At 41.7% G+C, this 22,443-nt stretch overlaps 1 protein-coding gene across 13 annotated transcripts in view; it reads left to right on the top strand.

Annotated features, from left to right (window-relative positions):
- LOC111864256 (serine/arginine repetitive matrix protein 2) overlaps positions 1–22,443 on the top strand; it is a 389,125-nt gene that overhangs the window by 63,764 nt on the left and 302,918 nt on the right. The gene's annotated exons all lie outside the window — the stretch shown is intronic.

Below are 22,443 nucleotides of genomic sequence, written 5' to 3'. Positions count from 1 at the left end.
ATTCCTTGAACAGGAACCGGACTCCAGTGTACCGTTTAGGACAAGTTTTATAGCACTTTACGGAAAGTCTTCACTCATGACGCGCATGACATCCTAGAGCACGGCTGAAGGAAATCGTGAGTAGCCTGCACGCGTGCTTCCATGCACGGTTTACGCTGGTCGGCGTAGAGATAAACGTTTTAGATTCGTGCACGTGAGGTGCTGGGTTCGAATTTCAACTGGAATAACAACTGTCCTGACTTAACGGATTTTTTTTTCGTAGTTCTCCTCAGTCCCTTCAGTAAATGCAAGGATAGTACCACGATTATGCCAAGATCACTTTCTATCATATTCTTGTTTTGCAGTTAATTATTCGTCGAGGGGCGTACAGATTGTATTTTTTTATTATTATTATTCTTAGTGTGGTGAGACTGAGCCCACTGCGGCCACTTCTGGCCTATTGTACCAGCCCCATATGACAGATGATGGTGATTGTGGAGCAGTTGGTGGAATTAAGATTAACCTATCATCTCGTCAGAGAGGGAGCCCCCAAAAAACAAGACCGTAACTGTCAAAGAGTAATAAATATCTGGTCATGAGCCCCAGATGGGGTTCAACACCAAGACTTACTGACTGACCGACCGACCGTCAATCGCAATATGACCTTGACTTTGACTTAGATTAGTCAAGTTATTAGACAGATGTTGTAGCAGGAGCTACTAATGATAGGGTCTGATCCTTTGTACTGAGCCTGGACTGATAGAGGCTTTGTATATGTTCTACGAGGTATATACATACATTTAATAACATGCGAATTGTAAGTTTTACATACTGACAAAAGACGTATTGCTGCTGACTGTGACTCTGGCAAACGACAGATCCATCTTCTCGTCAGAGAGAGCGCCCCACATTAGCAAACCTAAAATTGTCTGACAGGAATGAAGTTGTGGTCTTAAGCCCCAGATGGGTGCTTTATTCCAAGACAGACTGGCCGACTGAACTTCGATCCTAACATAACCTTGACTTTGACTTGGATCAGTGAACAGTGCAGTGCAGGTAGGTGTTCAGAAGTTCAGAAGAGGTTTAAGTTGAGTTCCGAGTTTCCATGGTGACTGAAGAAGAAATGGCAAGAAGACATCATAGTGATTTCAAGTGCTAGTTTCTGTATTGAGTAAGGCATAATAGATCACTGTGGTCGCGGTACAAGGGCCAAGAAGGCCCACCCCTTATACATTCTGTATTGAGTTCCGTTGCCAGGATACGACTACNTCACTGAGCCAAATTAACGGACGTTTCCCGCCCAACAGCAGTCTCTAATACCTCTGGTAGATGGGGGAAGCATTATAGATACCTCTCAGCTAGTATAGCCGGTCTCGCTGGCTGGGCGGGACTGATGGTAAGCACCAGTACCGGTAGGATATAGAGACTGGTAGAAATCATAGAGGGAAGCACAATGGACCAATACAGGTCTCGGTGCATGGGGAAACCCACCCTCTCCAATAACTACCTAACTAACGGTGAACTGAAAGTGTGTAAATCATCGATAGCGTTGTAATAATTGTAATAAAGTGAGGCTGTAACCGAAGTGCCAATAAATCGAATCATCCGAACTAGAACCCGTTATATTCGTCATGCGTACCAACCTACACGTAACAGCATGGGTATAATTGAGTGTGGCAGCAGAAATATAAGGCTCTGTCGCTGATTCTTGATATTTTGATCATTTCTGAGTTCATTCGATTCTGAAGAAACTTCCAGAATTTCCCGGTACTATATTTTCAATAGTCTCGACCGCTCTGGTTAATTGGAAAACTTGTTAGCTCTAATGATTTTATAGTCTTGTGGCGGCTTCTCTGTTGTAGGATCATAAATCAGAAATCCTCTCACACAACCTACCACTCAAGCACTCCGCACAAAAGTTTCTCTTGCAAAGGACATTTATATTAAAACTGAAAATAGGGTGTATATATACATATATATAGGTCTGTCAACGTTATCCAAGCAAGTTAGCTGGTTTGAAACTTTGTTAACTTAACTTTAAATTAACCATTGTTTTTAAAATGTGTTCTTCTGAGACGTCGGAGGATGGGTAGAATTTTAAAAGTTTTTATGATTAGACAAACTCTACTTCGTCTAAATACTTATGTCTCCAAGTTTTATCCATCAGTTCTAGATACAGTCGGTATTCATGTTCCCGACCTGAACATAAGAACTCTTCTATATTCTTTTATCCCTAACGTCAGATGGATTTGTTTTATGTTCTAGAAACACTCGGTGTTCGTGTTTCTGCTCGAAACATGTAGCTTATCTATGTTGATTTCTCTTCCAATCTTTCTCCTTTTGTTGGACGTTTTTCTGCTACTAGTACAGTCTGTAATTTTATATATTTTTGTATTAATTTTTGTTCAAATTCTAATGATCTTCATTTATTTAATTTTTTTTCTTTATTCGCAATTGTTGTTGTTCTTTTATTCTTGGTAGCTCTGTAACTGGCCTTTGGGTACTGAATTCGTCACGTAAATGTATAAACATTCGAATTGAAATGCGTTATTATTATTATTATTATTATTATTATTGATTTTCTTTTATTTTTATTTTCTACCCACATGGCCTCTATACAGTTCTTGATGCTTATTTAACCCTTTGAAACACGGAGTCCATTTACATACTATTTAAAAATTCAGTTTGTACCTCACAGAAAACAAATCGATTTGTAATACTACAGACAGGTTTTGTTAGTGATGTTTGGGTAAATAAGTGATCTATATTAATGGCTCTATATTGTACAATAATAGAAGAACTTGTAAATCCTACAAATACAATATATATTTGCTTCATTTCAATAAAAGTTAAAAAATACATAACTAAAATTGATATCCGATTGATATATAAGTTTTTTTGCAGCGGTAACACGTGTTTGAGGGTCTTTTTCGAATCTCAGTCGACATATCAGTTTTCCTGACTGAAGAAAAACAGGGATAATATCTCGATAAGGCCAAGACCGCTTCCTTTCCAATCCTCTCAAATTCGTCAGTCGCCCTTCCATCCAACGCTATGTAGTCTAGCTACCAACAGCCCCCGCCCCCCATCCCGCGGTTTAGAGTCCTGTCGATTCGAGTAGAACTTGAAGGGTCACGTGCCACTGTGCTCACAAGACAGGGCAATTGGGGTCAGACCATAAAGTGGAGACTGTTTATTTGCTGCAAATTAATATTTGAGTTTATATAACAGAGAAAACCAGAACTCAGAACTGTTTGACAGACGTTATTTCGGGAAGGAAAACAGTGTTTAATGGAACAACGTAACCGTTTGTCCTCCAACTTTACTTTAGTACATGTCATTGAGTTTTCATTAAGAAGGTACAAGGTTCGGACCACAGAAAGGAGACTTGATATTGTGACATGACGCCTGAAAGCCGTAACATGATCACCTCGTAGGCAACGCATCTCTAAGATAATTCCCATGGCAAAGCGGAATAGACAGTTGTTGGGCAACGGTTTGGTAAAAACGCATTACCGCGGCAACGGATACGCAGATTGCAGCAGACGAACCGTTCAAGTGTGTGTTCTATTCGCCGTCCGCACCGGGTCATAAAAGGACACGTAATTCATTCGCAGTCAGTCGTACTGAATAGTACAAGAGCGGAGACTAGAGACCTGTCCGAGATTCAGATAACAGTGAGAGTTATGATTCTGTATTTCAGCATCCCTTTGCAATTGTTCAAATTGGCGTTTATTGTTTACCTTCTGTCAAAATCGCAACACTTTTTACATTTACACTTCAAAACTACATGTTTCGGCCCCAAACGGCCAATTGTAAATTGCAAATTTACGGCCGTTTGGGGCCGAAACATGTAGTGTTGAAGTGTAGAATGTAAAAAGTGTTGCAATTTTGACGGAAGATAAACAATGGACGCTAATAGTGAGAGATTCTTCATAGAGAATCCTCAGACAGATGTCGTTAAGAAGGAGTTTAATGTGTGAGCTCTTATAATGTACTTTAATTGCAATAGAGACGTCCAATAGATCCAATCAACAAATCTATAACACACAATTATTAGTCACGCGTACCCCTTATACGTGAAAATATCATGGGAGGGTTCTGCAGTTTTGTTCGATCCCACCAGACACTTACCTCGCGAATGTACACATTATCCTCTCTTCCGGTACATTAGTTCTGTTTCTCCAGAAGCACCAAATAATATGGCTGAAGCAACAACGTTCCTGACTTTTGAGTTCGCTAGGTACTTAGTTCGAATTTTGGCTCGGATATCGAGTGCAGCGTCTGAGACATTTCTTCTTCCTTAGATTATGAGATGAAATCTGAGATAATTCTACAAATAAGACTACCACCACTTCCCCTCCACGTAATTTTCAGTTTATTATTCAACAGTCATTCTACGTTTCAACGCTGTGTATTCCGAAACAGCGACGTAAAACCTGAACATCTCTTGGTTAGTTTCTGTCCCATGCATCTTTCTCAAAACTTTCCTGCAACTCGTATTTAGCATGAGCGTATACTTTCATTTTGGTGCAGTGCTCTGAAATATTTTATCTATTCAGATTTTGCAACGTTTTCCCACCCAGTTCAATTCCTCGCTACCAATCGTGTGTCAGTCTGTCATAACACTTAGGGATGCGACACATGAACATCAATAAACTGTTCGATACACTTGACAGTCCACTTCTGACAACTGTGCCATTCTAAATGACTTGTGATTGAATTTAATGCAATCCATTCTTTTCAAGTGTCAGCATCGTATTGTAGCATGTAGACCCGTTGCTAAGTAATGACTCTGTAAACAACGTAGTTTACTCGGCAAGAGATTCCTAACACGCTCCAAACAACTAACCTGAAACCGGTGTTCTCTATGCGGTCCGTGCAACAACTGCGTGACATAAAATAGAAGAAATGTTGGAAGCGGTGTTTTCTATGCGATCCTTGCCGATGTATTAAAATTAGAACAATTCTAGAGTTTAGTTAGTTGGAAGACAGTCGCCGGCCCGTAAGGAGGTGAACGCGGAAGCTGAGGGATCTACGCCGTTGGAAGCCGTTACTAGACAACGATTAGCAAAGACACGGCAGACTAGGAAGACTTAGTACGTGCTGTAGTGAACTGCTGAGTGTGTCAATTGACGATAGCGCTATAGTTACTTATAGTTATGTCCTATAACATTTCAATAAATTCAATTACCAACTCAAGCCCCGTCTATAGTCACTCACACGTGACAATATATTCTGATTACTGAGATTGATATTAAAGGCCTATGATTTGTGTTGTGGTTTTTTTAATTTATAGCCCGCTGTTTTATATTGATATGAAACGACGTCGCACACTAAGGGAAGAACACAGGCTAAATGTATCTGAAAATAGGGCGCTGAGGAGATTATATGTACATTTATGAGGGATGAAGTAACAGGGGATTGGAGAAAATTTCATCCTAATAGCTTCATAATTCATACTTCTCCCCAGGTATTGTTAACATGATCACAACAAGACGGATGAAATGGATAGCACATGTAGCCCAAACGTTGTTTTTGTGGGTTTCGTGGGGTTATCTACGCGTACAGTGACTATTTCCTTGTACAGACTGTACGATTGCATTTTATAGGAAAGCCGGTGTTCTCTATGAGGTACGAACTGGTGTTGTAACTGTGATTGCATTAATTTCAGCCTTCATATATTGATATAAAAATTAATTGTGATCATACACAGGAAAGCCCCGGGTCAACTTATGGACTCTGCTCATGACAAATCCCGTATCCTTAGCCTTACCTGCTTACTGCCTAAAAATGTACCCTCTGTCAAATGTACTTTTACCAGAAGGACGAGCGAGCACTCTCTGGGGAACTTCAAATCGGAAAAAAATTGCTTGCACCTTCTCTTCTCTTCTCATCTCTTCTCATCTCCTCTTCTCTTGTCTTCTCTTTTCTCTTCTCTCCTCTTTCCTCTCTCTCCCCCTTCTCCCCTCTCTCCCCTCACCACTCTCCCCTCTTCTCTTCTCTTCTCTCTTCTCTTCTCTTGAAGGAATGAATGTATAAGGGGTGGGCCTTCTTGGCCCTTCCAAGTGGTATAAATTGGATACCAATCCGGATATTCTGACTGTCAAAAGACCAGGAATTTATTTATCTTAGACCCAATAAGAATGACATATGGCAGTTGTACTGACAATTGCAGTTAGACTGCGGACAACTCCTGCCGTCTCTTTTAGGATTCAGAGAGTTAAGTTGAAGACAGTTTGTCGCACTCCTGTTAAGATTGCAAGCCAAAGATTTACATGGAGTTAGGCGAATAAAATCTTCTGAATATTCTTACGGCAATTGTTTGTCTCCTGCCAGAGTTCTGTCGGTTGGGTCTCGTAGCTGCTGACGTTGCTTATTTTGGCTCACAGCCACGTCTGTATTGAGCGGCTCCCTTCCTGTTTTCGAGGCTGGAGACAGATAGGGGGAAGTTTGATTTGAGGTTCTCGCGGCGGTTCCTATGAGAAGCTGCGTCGTCTGGGATGTGACAGTGTGCCTTCCAATAGATGTTTGTCATCGTCACGAACTGACGCCCTGTCTTCACTCTTCAGAGTAAGAGTAAGCCAAGCGGACAGCGAGTAGAATTCTGATTGTTGATTGACCGCTTTTCTCATTCTTCTACCTTGAAGATCTAGGCAGTATATTCCTTCGAAACATCCGTAAACTTCTACTGAACTACGAAGTGTCACATCACAGAAAATAGCAGTTTTCATCTCTTTGTTAATGTCACACAATTTTTAAAATGTAAGGTCTACTGCTTGTCTCATTCTTCTACCTTGAAGATCTAGGCAGTATATTCCTTCGAAACATCCGTAAACTTCTACTGAACTACGCAGTGTCACATCACAGAAAATAACAGTTTTCATCTCTTTGTTAATGTCACACAATTTTTAAAATGTTTGGTCTACAGAAGCATGCTTGGAGGAGTTGGGAAGGTCGTAGTAATGCAGTCAGTAAGCTTGAAGCCAAGGGATTACTTAGAAGTAACAAAGGTAAATGAGAGGACTCATTTAAACGTAGTTTTCGTTTAACAGGGTAAAAAGTTGTGGAGCGTGTTCAAGAGTTGCAGTGTATGATAAGGTAGAAGGTTCTTGTGAATACGTTAATGAGACGTCGGGGTACATACATGATCAGGGATTTCTTTAGTAACGGAGAAAATATTGGCCTCTCAGAGGAAATGTGCTCCATTTCGTGAATTAATTAGTTGATTAGTTAGTTAGTTCGTCGACTAATTAATTTGTTGATCTCCTAGTTGGTTATAATATATTTATTTGATTAAATAGTTAATCGTTAAGCTAATTAACTACTTTGTTACATAATTAGTTATTTACTTCATTAGTTGGTCAATTTATAAGTTACCTGATTAGTTATTTAGTAAACTACTTCATGGTCCAATTAATTACCTTGTTTGTTAAAAATTTTTTTTTCTTTGGCACTACAGCCCCAGTGGGCGTAGGCCTCCCTCCATGAACTTCTCCGTTCACTTCGGTTTTTCTAGATCTTACAGTTACGGTAGGACTCCTTGGGCGGGTGATCAGCTCGTCGCAAGGCCTCTACACGCACACAAACATCCATGCCCTGAGTGGGACTCGAACCCACGATCCCGGCTTCCGAGCGAGCAAAGACAGTGCACGCCTTAGACCGCTCGGCTACCGTGACCGTCTAAAAATATTTAGTTAATTGTATTTAATAATTCAGTTAAGTAGCTATTTACTTAAGTAATTATACAAATATTTATTAACTTAGTTAATTTGTGAATCAAGTACGTAATGATTTAATTTTAGTTAATTAAATACGTTAAATAATTGGTTCCTTAATAGCTGAATTAATCAAGTTATTAATTTGTAATTTTGTATGTTAATTCTCTACTTTCTATGCAGTAATATTTAGTTGATTAAATGGTTAAGCAATTAATCTCTTAATTATTGAGTTAGTATTAAACATGCGTTCAGAAAGAGATGACGAACTTTTCAAAACGTGTGTTAAAATTACGGATTTCTGGGATATCAAGCCGAGTACCACCTTTTCGGAAGAACCTGACACCTCCATCCTGTAGAATAGGAGGATCAAAAGAAATCTGCTGCTCCACCTTCAGTGTCACCAAACTAGAGGCAGGAATTTCCTCCGGAAATGTAGCACCTGTCTACCGAATTACACGATTGGCATCCCGGACAACCTTAAACTTCAACTTATCCATGTTTCCTTGGTTCTGCAAGGAACATCATAGATCCTTCTGAGCCCAGGAACAAGTGATAATCGATATTTTGGAGAGGAGAAGTCGGTAGAGACATGAGTTTGCTTTGAAATCCTTTCCTCCTTGCATACGCCCTACATATTGGTTTCAGCAGCGGAGCCAGTGCGCGTGGTTTGTCATACCAGTGCGAAATATTAAGGGTCACAACACGCGTCAGCTTTCACTTACACCTGCTTCGCGGCGTCGGACTCAGCTGGTAGCATCTCATCCCATCCACATAAATAAATCTTGTTCTAGGACATCCGTTTGGCCACCAAGTTATTATTAGATAACACCTGGACTCGAAACCACAACCACTTCCATTTCGGTCACTGTGTTGTAAGCAAACAACATGTAAAATTATTCTGTGGTACGTAATTATCAGATAGTGACGTGTATCGTGACGTCATCAAGAGAAATTCACTAGAATTCATTTACAACAAAAGGCGAGAACCAAAACATAGGAATTTCCTTTCTTAAGATTTCTTATCGTATATACGTGACGTATCCTCAAAGATATTTTAGGCAGACCATAGAATTAATTGCATTTTAATACAATGTATTCGGTGATCCACAAAACAAAGGATATTTCCATACGTCACCATTACAAACGCATGAGATTTTATTTTCAAAATCTGCATACTTGGTGATAATCTTTTGAAGATGCGGGGCTATTCTTCCATAACGCTACTCTCTCAAACTGTGACATGTGGCATGCCTTCAGGAAAATAGCCAAAATATAATGTACGAAATTGATTGCAGTTTCGTGCGATGTGTTGAAGAGCCCGCATGTAGCACGAATGGGGGCGAAGAGGAATGCATGTAGGATACTGGCGGGAAAGCCAGAAGGAAAGAGATTACTAGGAAGATCAAGAAGTAGTGGGTGGATCTTAGAGAGATAGGTTGTGTTGATATGGACTGGAGCCGCGCGGTCTGAGGCATGAACTGTCTCCGCTCACTCATTACGCGTATTTGCCAAAAAAAAAATCATGAATTCCAATCTTCCTATCTACCACACATTCCGTCCGTAAAGAAAATACTTACGTACTCATAGAGCTGAGTCCTTCTTGAGGAGCCGCCAAATCTGCAGCTACTCAGGAATTTCCAAGCATTTTACGAAACCAGAAGATTCATTGCCGTGTTCACAAATGATTTCCGCTGGTCCCTATCATTAACCAGATCAATCCAATCTATACTATCCCATCACTGGATAAAATATTTTGAGAATCGACGACGACGTAGGTGGGTTGATAATATTAAAATGGATCTTAGAGAGATAGGATGGGTGATATGGATTGGATTGATCTGGCTGAGGATGTGAACCATTTGAGGGCTCTTGTGAACACGGTAAAGAAGTTCGAGGTTCCGTAAAATGCTGCGAAATTCTTGAGTGGCTGCACAATTGGCGGCGTTTCAATAGGGGCTCAGCTCCATGAAGTTAGTTAGTTAGTCAGATATTTTCAGAATCTTCTGCCTCTTTGATGTCACTACATTCTGTTCCTTGCTAAATTTACATAATGCTGCTTTTCTCATCAGCGTCTAAGTTTACATGAATTGTTCAGCACTCTCTACTGCTTCTTAATATAAGTCGATTCTAAAGGGTTCTGACGATGGTGTGAAACACTCAGAATTACTGGGTTTTGGGAACTTGTCCTTCATCAGGTACCCAAAATGGTAGGTAACTCAAAGTTTCGGAAACTGCATCTGTTTCCGTCCTCAGGTGAAGGGGAGACCTTTATTCTGTTGGGTCCCTTAGATAAGAGCTAACCTCAATCACCGGACGAGGTTACCTCTTTCTAAGGGTCCCCACAAAAAAGGTATATCAAGTTCACCTGAGGACGGAAACAGATCCAGTCTCCGAAACTTTGCGTTTTCTGGTTTACAGAATAACGGATGATGAACAAAGTTTGAAAATCCAGTAATGCAGAAACTTCTTAATACAGCTCCAAAAGCAAAAAAAAAAAAATTTGTTCAGTTTCCCCCATACAACATAACCGCTCCCGTTCCACGTATTAAAATTCCCGCATGAACGGATCGAGTAAAAGGACTTATTCAGACTTCCTTCTCATTTCTATCTGAGTTACTTTATTTTACAAGTCCGCGGCATAGCTCAAGCGGTTAGTCGTTGGCTTCCCACCGCGGCGGCACGCGTTCGATCCCGGGGTCTGGTCAAGTGGGATTTGTGGTGCACAAAGTGTCGCTGGGGTAAGTTTTCTCCGAGTACTTCCTTTTCCCTTGCCAATCTTCATTCCACCAATTGCTCCACAATCACCTCACCTATCATCTGGGGCTGGTACAATAGGCCAGAAGTGGCCGTAGTACAAGGTACTTAGTCCCACCCCCACTAGCAATAATGAAAACTTTATTTTATAATATATAGTATCGAATNGTTAGCACAATATCCACAGGGTCCACATCCCAGAAGGCGACATTCTTCATAGTCACCGCCGTGAAAACTTCATATCTTACTTACAATATATGTATGTATATACGTATATGTATATACACACATTCATACGAGCAGTGTTTGCAACAAATGTGTGTATCAGTGGCCGCATGGGTTGCCTCACTGTGCTGTGTCGTCTCTTCAGCCACAATAGCAAACACTTCCATTCTGAATCCAGGAGCCTCATTTCCATGATAACAAACTATCATCAAGCTCACAGTGACGTAATATCACTCACGGGCCAACGCGTCATCCAGCTGATTCTCTCTTATGCAATCGACAATTAACAGAATCCACATGCAGCTAAATACGTTCAAACAGAAAGCGTCACATAACAACGCGCACTTCAGTGCAGAATGTGGTTATAATTTTGTCTTCATAATTCCATCCGGCATTCACAAAAGTAAACATACATCTTAGTTACTACAGCAACTGATATAATGTACAGTAGCAGAACCCGACGGTACAGCACCGCTAATACCAGAGCCCGGCATTAAACACGATTCTGAGGCAGTTCCATCCACCTCCCATCCTCACAGCCTGTTTCCCTAAGAGCCATCTTACTAAATAACTGACTCTCTGGTAGCAGAACCCGAAGTTTCAACACCGCTAATACCAGAGCCCGCCACTGGACACGATCCTGAGCCAGTTCCATCCACCTCACATCCTCACAGCCTGTTTCCCTAAGATCCATCTTACTAATTAACTGACTCTCCGGCAGCAGAAGCCGAAGGTTCAACACCGCTAATACCAGAGCACGCCACTGGACACGATCCTGAGCCAGTTCCATCCACCTCACATCCTCACAGCCTGTTTCCCTAAGATCCATCTTACTAATTAACTGACTCTCTGGTAGCAGAACCCGAAGGTTCAACACCGTTAATACAAAACCCCGTCACTGGACATAATCCTGAGCCAGTGTAATCCACTTTCCATCCTCACAAACTATTTCCCTAAGATCCATCTTACTAACTAACTAACTAACTCTGTGGTAGCAGAAACCGAAGGTTCAAACACCGCTAATACCAGAGACCGCCATTGGACACGATCCTGAGCCAGTTGCATCCACCTTCCGTCCTCCCTAAATCTATTTTACCAATTATGAGCAATGGGACTTGCATGTCTGTTTTGCTCTGTTTTGAATCGCGGTCAGAGAACTTGCTCCATGAATTGGGCTCTTTATGTTTTCCCTTAGTTCCTTCAGGCATATATCGGGATAGCATAGCCTCCTTCCAGATTCTTTTCATTTTATCATTTATCTATCATCCATCATTCTACACTACATATTCTAGCTGCAGTAGGCGTCGTTAAATAAGTCACAGTACAGTTACATCAAAGAAAATTTTATAGTTTGAAAATGCGATTAGGAAATGGAGAGCAATAGGAAAAATTGTTGAGAAACTTACTGAGAAAGGCAGACTTAATGACAACGGAAGAGATGGTAGGATAACATTAAATTGTGTCTTAGAGAAGTGGAATATTAAGGTCAGAGAGAGGCCGCGCCATAGCTCAAGCGGTTAGTCGCTGGCTTCCCATCGCGGCGGCCCGGGTTCGATCCCGGATCTGGTCAAGTGGGATTTGTGGTGGACAAAGTGGCGCTGGGACGGGTTTTCTCCGAGTACTTCTGTTTCCCCTGCCAATCTTCATTCCACCAATTGCTCCACAATCACCCTCACCTATCTGGGGCTGGTACAATAGGCCAGAAGTGGCCGCAGTACAAGGGACTTAGTCCCACCCCTCTAGCAATAGAAAATGGTCAAAGAAGAATGGAAGTTGTTCAGGATAATTTCCAGTGGAGATCGTTGGTGTTAAAGTGATCGAACCTTCGGGTTCTGCCGTCATAGATTTAAACATATTTAATTAGCGTGTTTATTATAATTCAATGGGATAAAATCTATATAAAATTGTTCTTTGTGACGATTCTAAAAGCACCTCTGTAAGGTCTCGTGTACGTTTATCAAAACGATTTTAATTAAGCAGTTCGTTTGAAATGTGCTCTAAGCGCAGTTAATATAGAGCCTCCAATTAGCGGGTAGATATATCGGTGTGGCGTACCACTTTACCGTGTCATGCACTCGTACACATAGCTCAGTTCCGCGATCTGGACTCTGTCGGATAGCACAAAACAAAGTACAGGGTGATTCACTCAAATGATGACTAAAATTAATAATTATAATTCACGCATTAATTTAACAGTGAAAACTAACTACGATAGTACATTAAAATAGACCACTGTAGTGCCTTCCATACCCTTTCAGGTTCACTACTACTTACTGAGCGGAACCGGAGCATTTCAAGTTTCCTGTGGCAGCGGTGTTGAGGGAGGTCATCAGTTGAGTAAATTTAACATTGAGGTCATTAAAATCACAAGTTAAATGAAGGGAAAACTTAAATGGGGACTCCAGTGTAAAGAAAGGAGCATGAGAAGGACAAGGTATGTATGGCGAGAAGGGGAATATATGCTGAGGTTTTCTCAGGAAAACCTAAAGAACAGAGACAACTAGGAAGAAGTAGTTGCAGATGGGAGGAAAATATTAAACGGATCTTAGAGAAATTATGTAGTAGGTTATGATCTACATTCGTATGGCTTAGAACAGAAATAAATGGCAGAATTTTGTGAACAAGGTAATGAACCTTTGACTTCAATAGAAAGCTGAGAATTTCTTTAATGGCTGAGCAAATGTTGGCTTCTCAAGAAGGGCTCCATGGATTTAGGTTGTTTCATTGAAAATTACAGATAGTAACAATAGTAATAGTAGTAGTTGTAGTAAAGTCAAGGAGGATGAAGTGGGCAGGTCATGTAGCAGGAATGGGGTAGAGGAAGAATGTGTATAGGATATTCGTGGGAAAGCCAGAAGGGAAGAGACCACAGGGAAGACCAAAACGTAGGTGAGTGGACAATATTAAAATGGATCTTAGAGAGACAGGATGGGATGGGATTGATTGGATTGATCTGGCTCAGGATAGGGACCAGTGGAGGGATCTTGTGATCACGGTAATGAACCTTCGGGTTCAATAAAATGCTGGGAAATTCTGGAGTAGCTGCAGATTGACGGCTCCTCCAGAAGGGTTCAGCTCCATGAGTAAGTAAGTGAGTAGATGTAGTAACAATAAAAACAACAGAAACATAAAGAAATATTTTTATAACTTTTTGAAGAATCCTCCCAGCCGGACTATGGACCTGGAGTCGACTTAGCCTCTAACAGAAATGAGTACCAGGAATATTCTTGAAATATTCTTGGGGGGGGGGGGGGGGGGAAGAGCGGCCGGCGCGTAAGGCAGACAACCTTGCCGCCATCTATGAGCCGATTGTCTACAAAATGTGGGAACCTCAACATCTCACAACCCTATGGGCCTCCACGGCCTCTACAGGGATAGCTTTACTTTTACTTACTTCAAAAGACGAGTCACTTTCTGAAACACGTATATTCTCTCCATTATACATAGATATCGCTTCTGCTCTCAGTCATTATGTAATAGTTACATACATGCTTCATGTTGCATGCGTAGGGATCAGGTTCTGCTAAGCTATTTTTGAAAAGGGCATCGCTTTGTTTATTTACCTGTGATAATTGTTTGTGTGTACCGGGGCTGGCGTTCTCTCCCGAAATAGCTACGTACATTGCTACCGTGCGTGCAGTGACACCTACCGTCCCGTTGCTATTAGCTGCTATCTCACTGAGCGGGTCTGCAAAGCGGTACAGCACTAATCGCACCACCTGCCACCTGCTTTCACGTTGGTTTCTTGCTCGTCTGTAACCCTGAAGTCGGAAGCGATATGTTCTTCCGAAACGTTGGTTAACTTTCAAAGGACGACGCTGCGTTATATCCCAGAAGATACTACGCGTCATAACCACCGGTGTGAAAACCTCAATTCCTACATGATTATATCCAGGTCATATTTGAGGGTGTCTCACTTATGAACATGGCCACGTGTGACTATTAGAAAGGGTTTTGATTGGATAATTCAATCTATTGACACCGCTCGGAGCTACAAGTAAGTACAGCGCCATCGCTGAACTTCACATTTTAAAGTTGACTAAAGCACCCGCTAAGCTTCTTCCAGCCGCTGTGTCTTCACCAGTCATTCCCTAGCAACGGCTTCTAACAGTGGAAATTCTTCAGTTTCCCGCGCTCAGATCCTCTTATAACAGCCGCCCTTGCATAATTCTTGTCAATTCTCTCAATTGCCAACTATCCACTGAACTATAGCGCCATCTCTTCTTAGCCTCTATTCTACTGACAGCCGTCAACTGAACACTTTACCAACTTCTCAACTATCCTCTCAGCTTGGGGTTCTCGTTATATAGCCTCAGGGCGGACCCAGCAAAAAAACACCGTTTCCAGCACTTCCTCTCTTGTTGTTACTGGTTGTTATCAAGCGTATTCGTTGCAGCGAGAACGTGTTTACCGAGCCGTTGCCTAGGAATGGACGTCCCCTCTGGCTCCAATATTCCTGCCTTCAGGCGTCTTGTCACAACATGGAGACTACTATCTTCTGAGAGTCTTGTACAAAGTTAACGCATTTTCAGATGAACCTAATTCCGCAATCTTCAGGGTAGAAATACAAATCTTGTATCCTAAACAAAGAATAGTTTAATCTAGGGGAATGTGAATATTAATAAAACAATAGAACAAAGGTTAGGGAAAACTTAGGAAACTCCCATGCTCCTTTCTTGCTAGACTGGTAGCTGGAGATCAGTGAGGATCCGCAAGTTTGTCTGAGCAGCCATCTTGACACACGCTTTTCTATTTGCTCTCTGTCTTACAAAATGGTGAGATCTAACTTCAGCTTATCTCCTCCTCTTCCTTCTGTGTATGTTTGTGGGCCAGTTTACAAAGCTGTCAGTTTGTATAATCTGTATTCTCGTCTGCTGTCCAAAAACATAAAAATTAGAATATACAAAATTATAATTTTGCTTGCGGTTCTGTATGGGTGTGAAACTTGGTCTCTGACATTAAGGGAGAAATATAGACTGAGGGTGTTGAGGAGAATATTTGGACCGAAGAGGGATGAAGTGACAGGAGGCTGAAGGAAACTGCATAATGAGGAGGTTCATAACTTGTACTCTTCTCCAAGTATGTAGAATGATCAAATCAAGGAGGATGAAGTGGGCAGGACATGTAGCACGAATTGGGGAGACGAGAAATACGTATAGGATATTGGTGGGAAAGCCTGAAGGAAAGGACCACTGGGGAAGACCAAGGCGTAGATGGGTGGACAACATTAAAATGGATCTTAGAGAGATAGGATGGGATGGTATGGATTTGATTGATCTGGCTCGGGATAAGAACCAGTGGAGTGCTCTTGTGAACACTGTAGTGAACCTTCTGGTTCCATAAAATGTTAGAAAATTCTTGAGTAGCTGCAGAATTGGCGGTTCTTCATGAAGGGCCTTCTTGTACGGGAGTCTGTGAAGACAGGGCTTGACCCGGAGGCAGAGGAGTAGCCATTGTTAGGGCAGTTACCAGGAAACGTCTAGTAACAGACTGAGAACACTAGACTGTGCGCTGTAGTGAACTGTAAAGTGAGGCAAAAACGGTAGTGCTATATTTATTTAAGTTTACCACATGTAAATTGTCAATAAACGTGAGCCGGGATAGCGCGGTCGGTATAGATACCTGCTACGAGCTGGACGGCTGAGGTGTCGGAGTTCGAGTCCCGGGGGGGTCAAGGATTTTCTTTTCTCCATGTTGTCCAGACCGGCTCCGGGGTTCACCCAGTCTCCTGTAATATGGGTACGCAGGACTTTCTCCGGGAGTAAAGCGGCCGGGGCTTGAAGCTAGCCACTCACCTCCAACTAGTACCGAGGTCAAGAAAATGTGGATCTAGACATCCTCTCCCCATACGCTTTCATGGCGTAGTGCTTAATTAGTTAAGCACGTGGACAATTTTATCTTTGCAGTAAATTTATTCAGCAATCCAAACCCCCTATGTGGTCACACACATACTACTGTACGTGAGTATTTAAATTATCAGTTTCCATGGCAACGACTCACCAGCACTCGTTAGGCGCGCACTGTGCAATGTGTTTGTCTAACAGTAAACTTCAGTTAACCAGTAACATTTCTTCTGCCTCGGGATTAAGTGACAGGGAAGCTAGAAAGAACGCAGACTGAAACTAGCAAGCGTCTCTGTTATTTCAGCTGAAACTGAAGCCTTACTTCATGAATGTTATGCAAGTTAAGGGTTTCTGACGTCACTGTTTGCTGTCTTCTTCTTTCTGTCTCGTGTAATATCCCCTGCGTACTTAATTAACTCCGTGTCGCTAAGTCATTCTTGAGAAACAAGCAGTTGAATATTGAATATTGTTATAGAGGAAGGAACATCCAGTCATTACAAGCACTCAGACATCTGGGGGTCCACTGTGCGCCCCCAGTGAAGCTGGGTTTAGTTAAGAGACTAGGCCTTAGTTAGGGCACAAACCCTTCAGAACGAGTCCCTTTCGGAATCTGTCGGCTGATCCCATGCAAAGCGAATGATTACAGTTCCGTACCCAAATAAGCCATTCAACACATTCCCGGTACTTTTTGGTAACCGAAGTTTACTTGTCCCTCTCCTCAGCCAGATCTATCCAGTCCACATCCTCGCAACCTAGTTCTTGGAAATCAGTTTAATATTGTGCCATAGAAACCCTTTTCTAAGCCGTGACAATGTAAAGAACGGCCATTTGTGGGCAACGGCTCCGTGAACATGTTCCCGCTGCAAACAAGTATCCAAACAACAAAAGAGTTAGTGTTGGAAACGGGCTCTTTTTGGGTGGTCCGTGTCGAGATATTATAATCAAGGCAAACAGTCGATTGTTAGGCAGTTCTTACATGGGAGTCTGTGAAGATAGAACCTGAACGCTTGAAGCTGAAGAATCTCCACTGTTAGAAGCCGTTGCCAGGGAACGGCTGGTTAAGACACACAACACTGGGAAAAGACTTAACGGGTACTGCGATGATTTGTGGAGATTAGAGATGGCGCTGTAATCGCTTGTAGTTCCTAATTACTCGTATGTGTACAACTATTCATAGATCGTAACTGACATTTAGTCGATATTTTCAAGGGCGAAGAGTACACCTAACAAGCAATTGGCAAGATGCATGCAGGAATTACTCTCACTTCCTCTCCAAATTTGGAGGCAATATATTTCCTTGAACGATCGGTGAATTTTACATAACTACACGGCCTTACGTCACAGAAGTTAGTATCCTTCATAATCATCCCTGTTAAGAACCGAAAAAGTAGAATGAGCAATGAAGAATGATGTTGGGGGGGGGGGGGGCAGCATTTATGTCATGTCTGTTAGTTGGAACTTCAGGATTTACTCTGCTGCTGGAAGGCAATGGTTTATTTCGAATTTATTTTTAACAATTATATCTCCGCTTTCACTGTCGAGAGAACCCTATATCTCACAAAGAGACAGAACTGTTTCTACATGAATGTGCGCGTCTGTTGAGATAATATTGAGCTATGGATACAGAAGCTGGGGCAGCTGTCTATTCGTGTTCATGCGGAGTGACGCTTATACAGATCCTGGAGGGTTGATTCCTGTCAACTTGCTTTCAGAAACACGCGCCAGAGCTCGGTAATTACGGTATACAACACTAGCGGCATCTCACGCCGATCGCTGCAGCACATTGATGTCACGTGTTAATTTCCTGTGAGGTACGACAACGTCGCGCTATAATTAATTTTCTCTGACACCTCTGACTAGCGAACTCTGGTCGTATCATTATGGTAATGTTTCTTTTTAGAAGCGTGTTAATGAATTACAGGAATGACATCACCAGGCTTTCGAAGCGATACTAACCAATTAGGCTGTAGTGCTCAATTTCTGATTATCTGTTTAATAGAAGATCTGTGGTTCAATAAACATTGTGACATGTAGACCCATTGCTAAGTAACAGATGCGTAAACAGGCGATAGTATAACAGCTGTTGCTAGAGAACAGCTCTGTGGACATGTTTCCCCGGCAACGAGGGAACGTGCAACAATGGAAGATACGTTTTCTGTGCTGTTCTTGCCTGTGCTATATAAGGAGGACAAGTAGTTCAGTGATAAGATGGAGAAAAAAGTGAAGCCATATATAGAAAATATAAGATGCTTAAACTTGGAGGTGGTCAAGCTTACAACCGTTCAAATATCTAAGCTGCCGTTGTAGCGTAAGATACGTAACATAGGTATGATCTGCTCTGCAAAGTCTGTAATGACATAGGACTTGTGTATAGTGTAAAAGGAAGAATTTTCAATAACACGCTAAATGTGCGATACCTACACTTGACGAAAAGCCAGGCATGTTCATAAAACACAAACCCATGCTCTCGTCAGAGAAGATGTTACATAAGGACCAGACAGCAAGGGTTCAGTTGAAAAAATAAAATATTTCTAGTCTTGAATCTCAAGAGGCTTGACGCCAAGAACTTACTGGCGGTAGGCCACCAATCGTAAAGTAACACTGACTTTGAATTTGGATATTTGGTTGGGGACCTCCGAGTGGAGGCGCATTCGCATACATCCACTGTAGCCCTCCGGGGCTCATGTAGAATCCTACTGAATGGATATGTGAGGCTGTTTCTCCTGGAACAGTGCGACAGCCATGAGAAGCTGACAGCCCACCGTCTAGTGCCGAGGGTAACATTTCTAGGATCTATTACTTCATCCGCCATATGTTATTACGACAAGGTGCTCAATTAAGCGCTGAGAAGAATTTTTCTATGAACGTAAAATTCATTCAATAAAGAGGTAGTTCTTTTGTCCCGCCCAGAATTAAGTTACTTCTTAATATTCTAGGATCTCCGTTTCATAAAGATTGATGGGCCTAAGCCTCGAAACTCGTCTTTCTTTCCACAAATTTTACTCTCAATTTCTAGCCAACCACTTCCTCATATCTTAATATTCCCTAAGGCCGCACTACAACTCAAGCGGTTAGTCGCTGGCTTCCCACCGCTGCGGCCCGGGTTCGATCCCGAGTCTGGTCAAGTGGGATTTGTGTTGGACAAAGTGGCGCTTGGGCAGGTTTTCTCCGAGTACTTCGGTTTCCCCTGCCAATCTTCATTCCACCAATTGCTCCACATTCACCCTCACCTATCATCTGGGGCTGGTACAATAGGCCAGAAGAGGCCGCAGTACAAGGGACTTAGTCCCACCCCACTAGCAATAAAAAAAAGGTTAGGTTGTCCCTGTGCGTAACTAAGCACTATTCCGTAAAGGTGTATGTGGGAGTGGATGTATAGATCCACGTTTTCTTGACTTCAGCACTAGTTTTGTGTGAGTAGGTCGGGATAGCGTTGTCGGTATAGAGACTAACTACGGACTGGACGACCGAGGGTTCGAGGTTCCGGTCCAGATAGAGTCAAGAATTTTCTCTTCTCTACGTCGTCAGGACCGGCACTGGGGCCCATCCAGCTTACTCTCCAGCGGGTACCTGGGGCTCTTTCCCCAGGGGTTGAAGCGGCTTAGCGTTTAATTAGTTAAGTACAGGGACAGGTGTTATACGACGCACTTATTTTGATAATCTCCAATAAACCTTCCCATACTTCTCTGTAAAACCAAGTTGAAGTGACTGTGACCTTACTGCCTCGTGTGCTGAGCTTACTATGAAACTGCACGAGGCCTAGACCCTCTCTTATGAAGGGAAGCAAGTTATGTAGGAGAAACAACAAAGGAACGAGTTATTTAACGCAACGTATGTCCGATATAGGTGCTTTGGCGCTGCTATGGCAACGTCATTATTACAATTGATATCCGATATGGCGTCATACTCGTCTGTCGTTTGTCTTCATCATGTCTGCCAGAGATTATCTCTAACAACCCTTCAAAAGCAGTAACATGTTTGTGTCCATTCACTATTAATAACAGTAAGTGCAAAGTAATTTACACTATTTCCGGATCTCAGCTCATAATATTCACTTTTGAAGAGTCCGTTTTTGTGGGACATAACTCCGTGTAGTCCGGGTGTGAAACTTGGTCTCTGAAATTAAGGGTGGAACACAGACTGAGGGTGTTTGAGAACAGGGCGCTAGGGAGAATATTTGGACCGGTGAGGAATGAAATGACAGGAAGTTGGAGAAAACTAGACAATGAGGAACGTCATAAATTGTATTCTTCGCCAAGTGTAATTAGAATGATAAAAAGGGGTAAGTTGGGCAGTGCGTGTAGTACTAATGAGGAGAAGAGGAATTCATATAGGTTATTGGTGGGAAAGTCAGAATGAAAGAGACCACTAGAAAAATCAAGAGGTTGATGGGTGGATAATATTAAAATGAATCTTAGAGATATAGTTTGGGGTTATAGGGACTAGATTTATCTTACTCAGGATAGGGACCAGTGGAGAGTTCTTATGAACATAGTAATGAACCTTTGGGTTCCATTAAATATTGGGGAAGTTCTTGAGTTGCTGAAAATCTTTCGGTTTCTCAAGAAGGCCTCAGCTTCATGAAGTCAGTCCAGTGAATATCAGACGATGTTTTGAAAGAACATATCGTCTTTTATATTTGTGTGTTTGTTTCGTACTGTTCTCTTGCTTGTATTATTCTTAATCCCTGAAGATGGAAGCTCTACTTTCCTCCAAAATTTCTGTGTACTTTGATCGTGCTACACGTTTTTGTAATACAGAAGATAAATCTCTTCCTAACCTTCCCTGTGATGATCTTAGTTTGTATATATCCAGTCTGGTTTCGGGCTATGTACTGTCTACTAGCTTTTAGTTTCAGATGTACATATTTCTCAAAACTTTAATTAAGGGAAATGAGAGAAGCAGAATGTATTTTTACAGCCAGAAAATTAAAAATTCCTTACGCTTTATGCCTTGCACAATTTCCCCCTCTTCGAGCACAGCATGAGGTACTTTTCATTGCCGCTTGCACTATATATATATATGTGTGTGTGTGTATGTGTATATATATATATATATAGTCACGTGACGGAGTGACTATAAATGGTTTTGGATTAATGACCGGATTCATCACAAACGTTGATAGAGCTCGTGACTCTACTTTACAATTATTCCATACATACTAGTATTCACAGTCACGTCTTCACTGTTGTTGCTTGGTAGAGGCTTCCAACAGGGGACTTCGTCTTCCTCTGGATTCCCGACCAGTTCCCATGTCTCAGTTACCAGCTCACAACGATTGAACCTCAGCAGTTCTCTGTCGTAGTAACGTCAGCTGGAACTTAGAAGAAGGAATAACAGAAAAATATAATTTACTTTGCGAGAAATTTAATTCTAAATATGTATGAGATTGAAGAGGTGAGCCTGGAATATAATTCACGAAGAAGAAATGAAATACCTAAGAGCGCTAGACACATCAATTAAATGAGAGGACATACGAAATGAGTTGGTTATCTCCACTTTATTACATTATTTATTATACTGCAATTGGGTTTTAGCCCGGTGGCAGTAGTACACAAAGGACACAACAGACAAGTAACACACATTACACTAAGTAACAACACGTTCAAACAAAACACAATACACAAAACACAACAATAAGGACATCCTACCACAGTGAATACAAACCAAATACGATTAACAACTACAAAATTACAGAGAAATACAAACAACTGCAACAAATACAACAACAAAGACATCCTACCACAATGAATACAAACCAAATACGATTAACAACTACAACAATTACAGAGAAATACAAACAACTGCAGCAAATACAACAATAATTACAGAGAGAGAGAAAAAAATACAACACCCAAAACACAAACTAAAGGAAACCAACAGTCATGGATGCGTAGTGTCATTCACTTCACTTCACTTCA

This window comes from Cryptotermes secundus, unplaced genomic scaffold (assembly GCF_002891405.2).
Source record: "Cryptotermes secundus unplaced genomic scaffold, Csec_1.0 scaffold29, whole genome shotgun sequence".
Lineage (NCBI taxonomy): Eukaryota > Metazoa > Arthropoda > Insecta > Blattodea > Kalotermitidae > Cryptotermes > Cryptotermes secundus.
Note: the sequence above shows the minus strand (reverse complement) of the source record. Positions and strands in the feature narration are given on the sequence as shown.